This window comes from Eumetopias jubatus, unplaced genomic scaffold, assembly GCF_037043125.1.
Source record: "Eumetopias jubatus isolate StellerSeaLion01/CBP00866 unplaced genomic scaffold, mEumJub1_p1.0 scaffold_2, whole genome shotgun sequence".
Classification (NCBI taxonomy): domain Eukaryota; kingdom Metazoa; phylum Chordata; class Mammalia; order Carnivora; family Otariidae; genus Eumetopias; species Eumetopias jubatus.
In genome coordinates, this window is record NW_028274808.1 from 129,443,107 (window position 1) to 129,454,128 (window position 11,022).

The following is an 11,022-nucleotide window of genomic DNA, read 5'->3' on the forward strand; positions in this document are numbered from 1 at the left end:
TCATTTTCATCTCTATGCTTGCTGCTGTTTGGTTCCCAAGTGCATATAACTGGCAAGTTCAATGAAGATTTGGCATTGCACCATTTGATGAAAGCAGAAAAATTAGGTTGCCAATTACATATGTGCCCCTTATGTGCACTGAATTCCCACTGAATGAAGTGATGAGCCAAATTAGAAATCCTTCAGTAATGGTACCTAAAAAGTGAAATTAGTGTCTAGGGAAGGTAAGGAGATAATTTTTCTTTACAATACTATTACTATAATGAAATGTATAAGATGTTTTAGAAAGTGAATTAACTTTAAAAATATTTGCAAGCAATATATAGATGAAGTATCAGAAAATAAATTTAAAACTTGCATTTCCTTTTTGCTGTCCTAGCTATTTTATCACCCTTTGATTTACTTCAGACCCTATCATAATTATCCAGTCTTTATGAAGAAAGGTAAAGGCCACTTCTTGCTTTAGCTTAATAGAATAAAATAAATGAAAAAAGAATTAAGTGCAAATTTGTTATTAACATTCTGAATTTCTCTCATATTGCTAAAAGGTAAATTATCCTTTTGTGATACTCTTGTAACATGAAAGTGGCATTATAAGTACCGTAGAGCAAGAAGCTTTTAATGGAGATTAAAGCTGAAACTTGCACTTGGCTCGAGATCAAGGACTGATGAGAAGTGTACGATAGAAGACAGAAGGATTGACCCAATTGTAGTTAAGGGTCCAGAAAGCACAGGAAAAACTCAATTTTAATATAGTATTAATTGGGGCAACCTCCAGGTAGATGGAGCACAGTAGACAAAAATTTAAATAGAATTATCTTTTAGAAATCTGGTAATGGTGACACATACCTGGTAAATTGTCTTTTTGCAGCAGAAATCCTGCCCGGTACCAGAACCACAGGGTCTGTTCATGTTCTTCCTCTGTGAAGGAAACTAAAAGGCCAGCCAGGTCAACTGACCAGGATTTCAGAGAAGAATCCTTGGCAAAAGCTAAGCCCAGATGAATGGGTTATAATCAAAGACAGCTTTGAACTTTGATCTTTGAACTACACAGACACCAAGGATCCATTCCACAGGCAAACGTGATAGCAGGACTACTCAGGTAAATGTATACCACCCACTGTCCTTGTCACTGGGCTACCATGTCCCAGGTTTACAAAGTGAACCAAATTCTAAGCCCATTTAACTGTCTGAGAGATGGTAAGCCAAGGGTGTGGAGAGGCATCACTTACCCAGCAACTGAGGTAGTCCTGACTTTCCAGGGGAGACTATCCAGTTTAGGAAGCTGAAAAAAAGGGCATCTGGGTGGCTCAGATAGTTAAGCGTCTGCCTTCAGCTCAGTTCATGATCTGCATGTCCTGGGATTGAGCCCCATGTCTGGGCTCCCAGCTCAGCAGGGAGTCTGCTTCTCCCTCTGCCTCTACCTCTCCCGCTGCTTGTGCTCTCTCTGTCTCTCTCCCTTTCAAATGAATAAATAAAATCATTAAAAAAGAAAAAATAGAAAGCTGAAAAAAGTTGAAGTTGTCACAGGAGGCAAGAACTGACATCAACATTAATGGTCTCTGAATTTATGCCTCTATTTTTTAAAAAGGGGAGGTAAACTGTATTAAAAATAATGTTTATCAACATAAAACCAAATGAATTTTTATAAGCAAATTCACCAGTAGGCACTTTTCCTTTCACATAATTTCCTTCTTTTTGTTTATACATTCAGATGTGATTAATGAGGTCTTTTGGAATATGACTTCGGGATTTCTCACCTTCACATGAGGTAATTTTCATGTTCAAATACTTTTTTTTTCTGACTGCAATATTACAAAAAAATATTTAACCCAATTAATTGGTTAATTTTTTGATGTCTCTATGGGTTACAACTATGAAAGTGATTCTTTTCTTGAACTTTTGAATTGTTTATTATGATTATACCCAGGCATCTATGTGTTTGTTGGCATTTTACTAAAAGAAATAGAACCTGACACATTTTTTTAGAAAAATAATCAGTTAAATCATCTCTAAAAATAGTGTGTTGATAAAATCTGAAACTATAACAATAAATCTATAAATCATATAAATAGACCTAATAAAAATAATAATAGAAGAAATGTAACAAAGTTGTAATAGTACTTTTGTACTACTTAGGTATATAGTAAAAACAGACAATGCAAATAAAATAATCTAAACCTTGTTAAACCAGTATTTAAGCAGGTTGGAAACTGGTCTTACCATCTGTCAGTTTCTATACTGGCAGTTTCACAAATGAGATCTCTCTTTAACAAAACATCACAGCAGGAGATACAGACATGTGAATTGTAATTAAAATGTGAAAAATGCATTTCCTAGTTTCTGTCATTTGTATAAAGCTACTCTTATGTTGTGAAGTTCTAGACATATGGAATTATGCAAAATGAAAGTCATTTTTATTTTGCCAAATCTATACATTGTTTGACCAAAACTTTTACTTCAGTAATAACTGTACATGCTATCATGAATTAAAGTGTTTTTTTTTCCTTATGTCTGGTTCACTCAGTAATGAGATTCAATTATTTTTAATCATCCAAATGTAGAAGATGAAGAGAAATAATTTGTATGTTTTTATGCATCTAGATCTGCTTAGAACTAATTTTATTGCTTTGTAATACTTACTTACCATTATATTATGTAAATAAAAATAATATTGAATTTTATTCACTTTCTGGAAAAAAATAAACCTAAATAAGATGAATTTTCAGTCCCCATCTTCAACATCTTGGATGTTTTCTAGAAATTTAAGTTAATGTTAAAGATAGCAAGTATTCTTGACCTTTGTCATTATGGGATTTATTATGTGCATGTGTATTGTATATCCAAACCCATTCACATCCTAAACCTACTACTTGGGGTATAACAATGCACTCTCTTCACTTCCAACTTTTCCTCCAAATGTTAACATTTTAACCAACAAGATGGGTATTGAGATAGGAGTGAGTTATTAAATCAGCATGTAATTGTTTCAAGTATGGCTGTCACAAAATATCCTATCCCATATGTACCTCTTACAATGAGATGTTGAAACCATTCTGAGTGGTAAGAATTATGTCCCTTCTCCTTGAACCTGAGTCAGTTTCACCAATAAGTAAAAATAATGTTATGTAATTTCCTATGGCAAGTCACAAAATTGCCATTCACTTTCTCCTTGTTCTCTTGAGACAATTGCTCTTGGAACCTAGTCACTTGCTATAGAGACTATGTAAAGACCCACATGGAAAAGAACTGATGCCTCCAGCCCTTGGCACCATCTGACAGACTCCACAGGCACCCAGTACCAAATTGTAAGCCACATAAGTAAGCCATCTTGGAAGTAGACCCTCCAGCTTCAAATCTAACCACTCCAGCCAGCCATGTGGAGCAAAGACAGGCTGTAGTCATTTTTTTTTACTGCTGCATAATGAATTTGCCACATAGTGGCTTAAAATAAAATTCAATTTATTAGATCACAGTTCTGTGGGTCAGATTCTTGCAAGATGTGGCTAATTCTCTGTTCAGTATCACAAGCCTGAAATCAAGGTGTTAACCAGGCTGAGTTCTTATCTGGAGGATCCGGGGTACAAATAAGCCTCCAACTCTTTCTGGTTGTTGGCAAAATTCAGATCTTACAGTTGCAGTACGAAGGTCTCTGTTTCCCTGACACATGGCTGCTTTCTCCTTCAAGCCAGTAACAGCAGCTTTGATCTTTCTTATACTTCAAATCTTTAACTTTGTCTTCTTCTCCCAACCAGAGAAAATTCTCCCACTAGACTCTAAGCCAATGGTGAGCTCATGACTGATTTATTCCTCATTATATTCCCAGTGCCCAGTTGAAGCAAAATATTTATGTGTGCTCAAGGGAGAAAAGGGGTGGTACATATGACTGATGATTTACTCTCTTTATCATTTCTTGAAAATTATATGTAATGGAGAAGGCTTCTCGTTCATTATTCCTTCAAGAGCCTTTATTTTCCTCCAAACTATTGAAAGTCTTTCATCTTTGAACATCTTTCGTATAGAAAGCTCCATTGTGGAGGGTCCTTCTGCATGTCACTATCTGCATATGACATGTAATGTTGAGGCTGGAGTGGTGAGAGACAGATATAAGTAGAGACTGTCTTTTGGAAGTCCAATTTATCTTGAGGATTCCACTTTGTCCCAGCCAACTCCCCATCCACACAGCTTTTCTTCCCAGTTCTGTTGCTCTCAGTGACTTAAAAAGTGCAGTGGCACTGGACTTCCATAGACTTTTAAGCTCCCACAACTGCATCATAAGATCTAATCCCCATAATAAATCCCTTAGTCCATATTACTCATATTACTTCTGCTTCTCTGATGAAATACATACTTACAAGGATATATTTTGTGGAAAGAATCAAAAGACTACTGAGGATTAGATGTGGATGGTGAGGAAAGGAAAGAGTCAAAGATGACTAAACCATAAATTAACATAATTTTAGTGATTTCCTCCTTTTTTAAAACATTTCTTCCATTTGGCTTGCGGGACACCACAGTCCCGTGTTTTTATTCCAAACTCTCTCCCTATACATTTTCGGTCTCCTCTGCTGGATTCAGCTTACCCCCATGACCTCTACATCTGGAGTGTTCGAAGACTCAAGACTTAAATTTCTGTTTTCTATTTATACCCACTCTTTTGGTGAGCTCATTTAGACTTGGAGTTTTGGTGCCATCAGAATGCTGATGACATCCAAGTTTCTATATCCAGCCCTGAACTCCTAATTCATGTCTACCTGCCCACTTGGCATTCCTGCTTCTATATAGAAACATCTCAAGCTTAACATATACTAAGCCTTCTGGATTCCTCTCAACACCTCTTCTGTACGTAGTCTTCACTATCTCAATGTCCACTCTATTCTTCTGATTGTGTTACAGGTGTTTGGGTCATTCTTTGTTTCTCTTTTTCTTTTACAATGCACAGCTAATGTGTCAGCACATCCTGTTGGCGTTATCTTCACATTATATAGAGTATTCAGCCATTTCTCCAAACTTCCACTGCTATGACCCAGTTTAAGCCACCATCATGTTTCACCTGGGTTATTGTGATAGCATTCTAAATCTACATCTACCTTTGTCCCTCACAGTAATATTATCAACACAGTAAGCAACATTATCATGGTAAAATCTAAGTCAGATCATGCCACTCTTCTGTTCAAAATTCTCCGATGGCATTTTACCCCATTCAGAGTAAAAGTTGTTAGAAAGGTCTACAGGCCCTGCATTTCATAATACCCCTCCCACATCACCACTATTTGCTGTTGCATTTCCCTCTGTGAATTTAATTCCTGGATACGTGCAGGAGTCCCTTCTTTCAGACTTTGTTCAAATGTCACTTCAGTGAAGCCATCGCTGGCTATTTTATCTAAAACAGTAATTCCACCACACACACATGTTTGCATCCACTTCTGAGTCCCCTTACTTGTTTTATTTTTCCTTAGCACTTATCCCTATCTAAAACAGTGTATAGGGGCACCTGGGTGGCTCAGTCAGTTAAGCATCTGCTTTTAGCTCAGATCATGATCCTGAGGTCCTGGGATCAAGTCCTCCCTGCTCAGCAGGGAGCCTGCTTCTCCTTCAACCCCTCCCCATGCTCGTGTTTATGCTCTCTCTCTCTCTATCAAAAATAAATAAGTAAAATCTTAAAAAAATAAAAGTGTATATTTTAAATCTTTATTCTTGTTTATTGTCTGTTTTCCCACTAATACAAAAGATAATGAGGACAGGATTATTTCTGTACCCACCCCTGTGCCTAGAGGAGTGCCTTGTACATACTGAACCTCAATAGTATCTCTTAAATGAATAATGAATCACTGAATCAAACACAAGACCATATATTCAATGATAGAGGCACATACAAGAAGTGCAACAAGGGCATAAGAGGGTTTCAACACTATCTTCACTGACTTTTCTGAAAAACAAGCAAATTCTTGCCATTTTGTACAAACTTTTACAAAAGTTTTTCTGTATTTTTTCTAATTTCAGGATTTATGAGGCATGTGGTAATTGAGAAATGTGTCTTCATGGTGATTCTAAAAGCAGATGGCATTCATTCATTTATTCATTCAGTCCACAAATATTTACTGAGCGTCTACGATGTGCCAGGAGCTAAATACAAAGGTGAATAATAAATGTTCACAAATTTTAGTTAAGCATTGGCAATATGCTAGGTAGAGTGTTAAACTATGGAGATAGAGAAGTAAAAGATATAGTCCAGACAGCTGATAATCTAATAGGAAAGATGAATAAATAAAGAGATAATTACCAAGCTGTGTGATGAGGGCTACAATAAAGGCAAAACAGGATTTTAAAAATTATATACTGTAGGTATAAACAACCCAAACTTAAGGCATAGGTTGTCAAGGAACGATTTTTATCAGATGTTATATCTGGCTTGAGTTCTAAAATATATATCATGCGGGCTCCTGGGTGGCTCAGATGGTTAAGCGTCTGCCTTCGGCTCAGGTCATGATCCCAGAGTCCTGGGATCGAGTCCCGCATTGGGCTCCTTGCTCCTTGGGAGCCTGCTTCTCCCTCTGCCTCTCTCTCTCTCTCTCTCTCTCTCTCTGTCTCTCATGAATAAATAAATTAAAAAAAATCTAAAAATAAATAAATAAATAAAATAAAATAAAATATATATCATGCTTGACTATATAAACTTTGTTAGATAAGTGGCAACAAAATATTTCATTCTTTGAGTTTAATAAATATTTGTTGATTTTTACTATTCAAATAATCTTGGGCTAGGGAATATTATTTTACTAAACATTAAATTTATAAAACTTTTTATTCAATTTAATTAACATGGTATTATGTTAATTTCAATATGATTCAATAATTCTATATACGAAACTATTTTTAATCTACACATTTTATTTTTTTATTTTTATAGTTGAAATAAGATGAGATTGCTAACTCAAAGTCTTAAATGTTTTTCCAGATTCACATGGACATAATGGAAAATACTTAGGCCACCTATGTACTTGAGAATCTCTGTTCATGAAGAATAACACAGTGGACACATATTCCTGAGAACCGTAACAATGAAAAATTACAAGAGCATTGTGTGTTGGAAAAGTTGTTTGCGTTCTGTGTTTGGTGCATACCCTGTGGCTACTACTTAGGGAACACACCAATCAGAAATAGACGGGAAGAACAATCACAAGTTTAAATTGAATCAAGAGAGTCTTCCTGAACTCAAATGGTTACGCTAATATGCATATTTCACTCAATATTTTTATATGTCATAAATTTTTTGAGGCAGTCCTATTTTTATATCCTGCATAAATGACAGCCTCAAAATATAGGTCAGGGTGTTACTAACTGCTTAGAGCAAGTACACACTCAGGAAATTTCTTTTCCTAAAGATCTAGCTTATGAAAGATAGATGATTGGACTTTTTGAAATTTAGATGCAAAGTTATAAAATATCTAAAAGTCTATATCTTATAGATATATAAGCATTGGCTGTAAACAATGAGGATCTGCCTAAAAATAATTCATAGCTAAAATTTTAAGGATTATACATTAACTTAGATCTTTTAGAAATATCAGATCATATAGCTATAGGATTAGATTACCTATAAAAAGTAATGTTTTCCTTGTAATTATAATGTCCAGATTAATACTGCATTATTTGCAATAACATGACTCACCTGCTTTTCCAAGTCAGAGCATGAGACTGTGATTTTTATGTTATCCGTTCAATTTGGTATTTTCCTTCTAATGAAGGCACATTCTGTGAATGTGAACACACATTCACTGTGTTAATGTTCAGTGTTCTAGAAAAAGTATGCCTAGAGCCTCACTGGTTAACTACTTGAAAAAAAATTTAAGGGAAACCTATGTGCTGAAGCATATAGAATGTGCTACCATATTAAATATATGTTGATTAAAACAAATTTAAAAAGAGAGTGGTTTTATATCTTTAGGGCAATAGCAAGTTATGCCTCAACAATCTGCATGAATTTATGTCCCTGAACATTCTTCCACTCAATACACTGTAAAACTCATAGAGTATTACTAGTACCCTTACATTTTTGAGAGACAGAGCTCACCTAGTTTTTTTTCTTAACTGTTAAAAATGTTAAGATGTTTATAGTTATTTAATTCAGGTAACTGCAGGTATTTAATTTTTTTGCAGGAAATATAGCAGTACACAAATATCTCTACATAATACTTTTGAGAGGAAAGTTTTCCTTGCTTTTAAAAAAAATAGCAAATGTTTTTAAAGGCAAGTAAAATATCTCTCCTTTGTTTTCTATACCTTCAATAATTTCTTTTCTTTCTTCCTCTCTTCTTCTTGCTACTCCTTTTTCTTTTCTTCTCCTTGTTACCATCCCTCCCACTCCTCTTTCTTTTTCTTCTTTACTATAATCACAGTGGCTACCTTCCACAGAGGCCTTACTCACATGGTAGATACTGTGTTATTTCTTCAAATGTCTTAATCAAAATGGATACATTTTGAAATATAACCAAGCACAAGATGGACTACTCTCTTACTAACTCCTTGATTGAGTTAAGCATGTAACTCCATTTTTAAGAATTAAGCTACCAGTCGAATACATTATTTCCAGCATCTGGGAGCCTGCCTCCAGATCTTTAGACCAGTGTTCCATAGGATGGTATCTGGCAGAGTTTTTCAGGGAATATATACGCTGGTTAGGCAGTGTGCTAATGGCATCCTAGAAGTAGGGTCACCATTGAATTCTTTTCCTTCACATTCTTCTATATTCATAAACTAGCCTTGCTCAAAAGAGAAGAAGTATGATTAGGTGGTGCACATCTCACTTCAAAAAAAAACAAAATAAGAAAAACTAAAAACTGAGGGGAAAAATCATACAACTGACTATTGCTTAAATAGAAGATATATCTTATAAAAAAGAAAAATATGGTCCTACAGTGTAAATAAGAAAAACATATATGGACATAATTTACCCAATAAAAGGCCATAAAATGTAATGATTAAGATCACTGGCTTTTCAGGTTGCACAGAACTGACATCAGTCCTTGCTCCACATTTTACTAGCAGAGCGAGTTTGGGTAAGTTACTTAACTTTGCTAGTTCTTAATTCCCACATATATGAAATGATGGTTGTAATAGTATTTACCATCACTGGGTGTTTAAGGGAATTAAATAAGAGAGCATGGAAATGTTCAGCACAGTACCTGCCCAAGTATGCAGTATATGGTATCTATTGTTATTAATTTGCACCAAAGCCATATTGCTAAATCAGCGAATATATAAATTCTTCCAACTTACTGTGCAACTAAATACATATAAAACTAACTCCAGATTACCCTCTGTAATTGAAATAAGTGTTGAAAACATGAATTACTTTTTTTTTTTTTTTCGGAATTGGCCAGCATATAGCTAGCTTCATTTTCCAAACGTAACATCTATTAAGAAGTAGCATGTTTCCCAGTGGTCAACAAATACTTAATGGAACACTCAAGATTTGTCAATCACTATCCTAAGACCAGGCTAGATACAAAACAATGGACAAGGAAGGCGGGGTTCTTGCTTTCCTGGAGTTCATTTTTTAGTAGGTAGAAGAATGCTATAGGGCAGGAAAACAGAAAGATAACAAATGGGTAAATAAATACATAAGATAATTTCATGAAATGATAAATGCTATGAGGGCAAGAAATCGAAACGATACTCTTGTACTCGGTTGGCTGACTTCTTTGCTTTGGGTATGTCAGGAGAGGACTCTCTTTGAAAGTATATTTAAATTGAGGTCTGAATAACAAGGAGGAGCCGGCTACAGCCAGCTCAAAGACCCTGAGGTGGGAACAAGTTTGCTATATTCCTTTGTAGGAGGAACAGAAACAAGGCCAATATGTTTGGACCTTAGTGCTTTAGGGGAAAAAATGATGCTCAATTTATTTTATGCTTCCATTTGTTTTTCCTTTTTTGGATCAGTGACCACTTTCCATTTAGTTGACATATTTATTCTTGATGTTAGAACAAAAACATTTTTTCCAATCCAAGATATTTACAATGTCCCAGCGTACGTCCATGGTGTACTCCGACATTATTAGCAAAATTGGAAAATTCCACACGATGTATATGTTAGAGGAAAGGAGGGGATTATTCTCCGGTTTTTATAAAGAAAAGAAAATATTGTTCCATAAAACTGAAAGAGTTTATTTGATAACTAATAATTCTCCATCTCATTTGTAAGTTTTAGTGAACCTATTTCCATCTGTAGTAACTGAGATGCGAAGTGGGGGAAAAGAACACAGGGCTGTAGTATCCTCAGCCCACCAGCATGCAAATCATTTAGCATTGCACCACTATGCTGAAGCTTTCACTGCCAGGGATCCCTGAGCAAATCATTTCCATTACTAGCCTGTTCTAATAACCCCTCTGCTGATTCAGCTACCTGAATGTAAATATCATAGAAATGACTGGGAAATAAAAGCCAATTTGAAACAGTGAAAAGGGATCTAAAAGAAAATGCTTCCTACATAGGCCTTCATTTTCATAACTCTTTATTTAAAAATCTGCTTATCATAGATAAAGGCTTTTGACTCTATTTGAAGCCAATAGAAAAAAAAATTCCTTTTTCACATATCACTATACGTTGCTTTTAAAGCTCCCTATCTTAAATGGCAACTATTTCACCCATACTAATACAATACATATAGAAAGGCTTCTAATTCTTTATATATGTATATATATTTACTCCAAATAAAATTGCCACAAATACTAAACTAGCCACAGTGAATTCCATAGCATTACAGTTAAAGTCCTTCACTGTCTATTCAACAGAGGTTTTAGTAGCTTGTCTTGGGGTAAAAATGAGATCATGCACTCTTTATTTGTTATACACGGGAGGTGTTTTTCTCTCTGCCTGAGCTTCTGTTCAGTCCAATATTTTCTCTATATATACAGCCCTCCCTCCCACCCCCAGTAGCGTTTTAATACTACTAGCTGTTGAATTTAAGACTGGCCTCCAGGAGAAAAAAAATTATTTGTATGATCTGTATGATGACAATA

General features: G+C 35.2%; 1 long non-coding RNA gene across 1 annotated transcript; it reads left to right on the forward strand.

Moving 5' to 3' along the window:
* Positions 1-886: 886 nt before the first annotated feature.
* LOC148164889 (uncharacterized) lies at positions 887-6,102 on the forward strand. The gene is made up of 3 exons (XR_015767197.1): positions 887-1,102; positions 1,715-1,771; positions 6,004-6,102. It is a non-coding gene; the product is annotated as an uncharacterized LOC148164889 (long non-coding RNA).
* Positions 6,103-11,022: the final 4,920 nt, after the last annotated feature.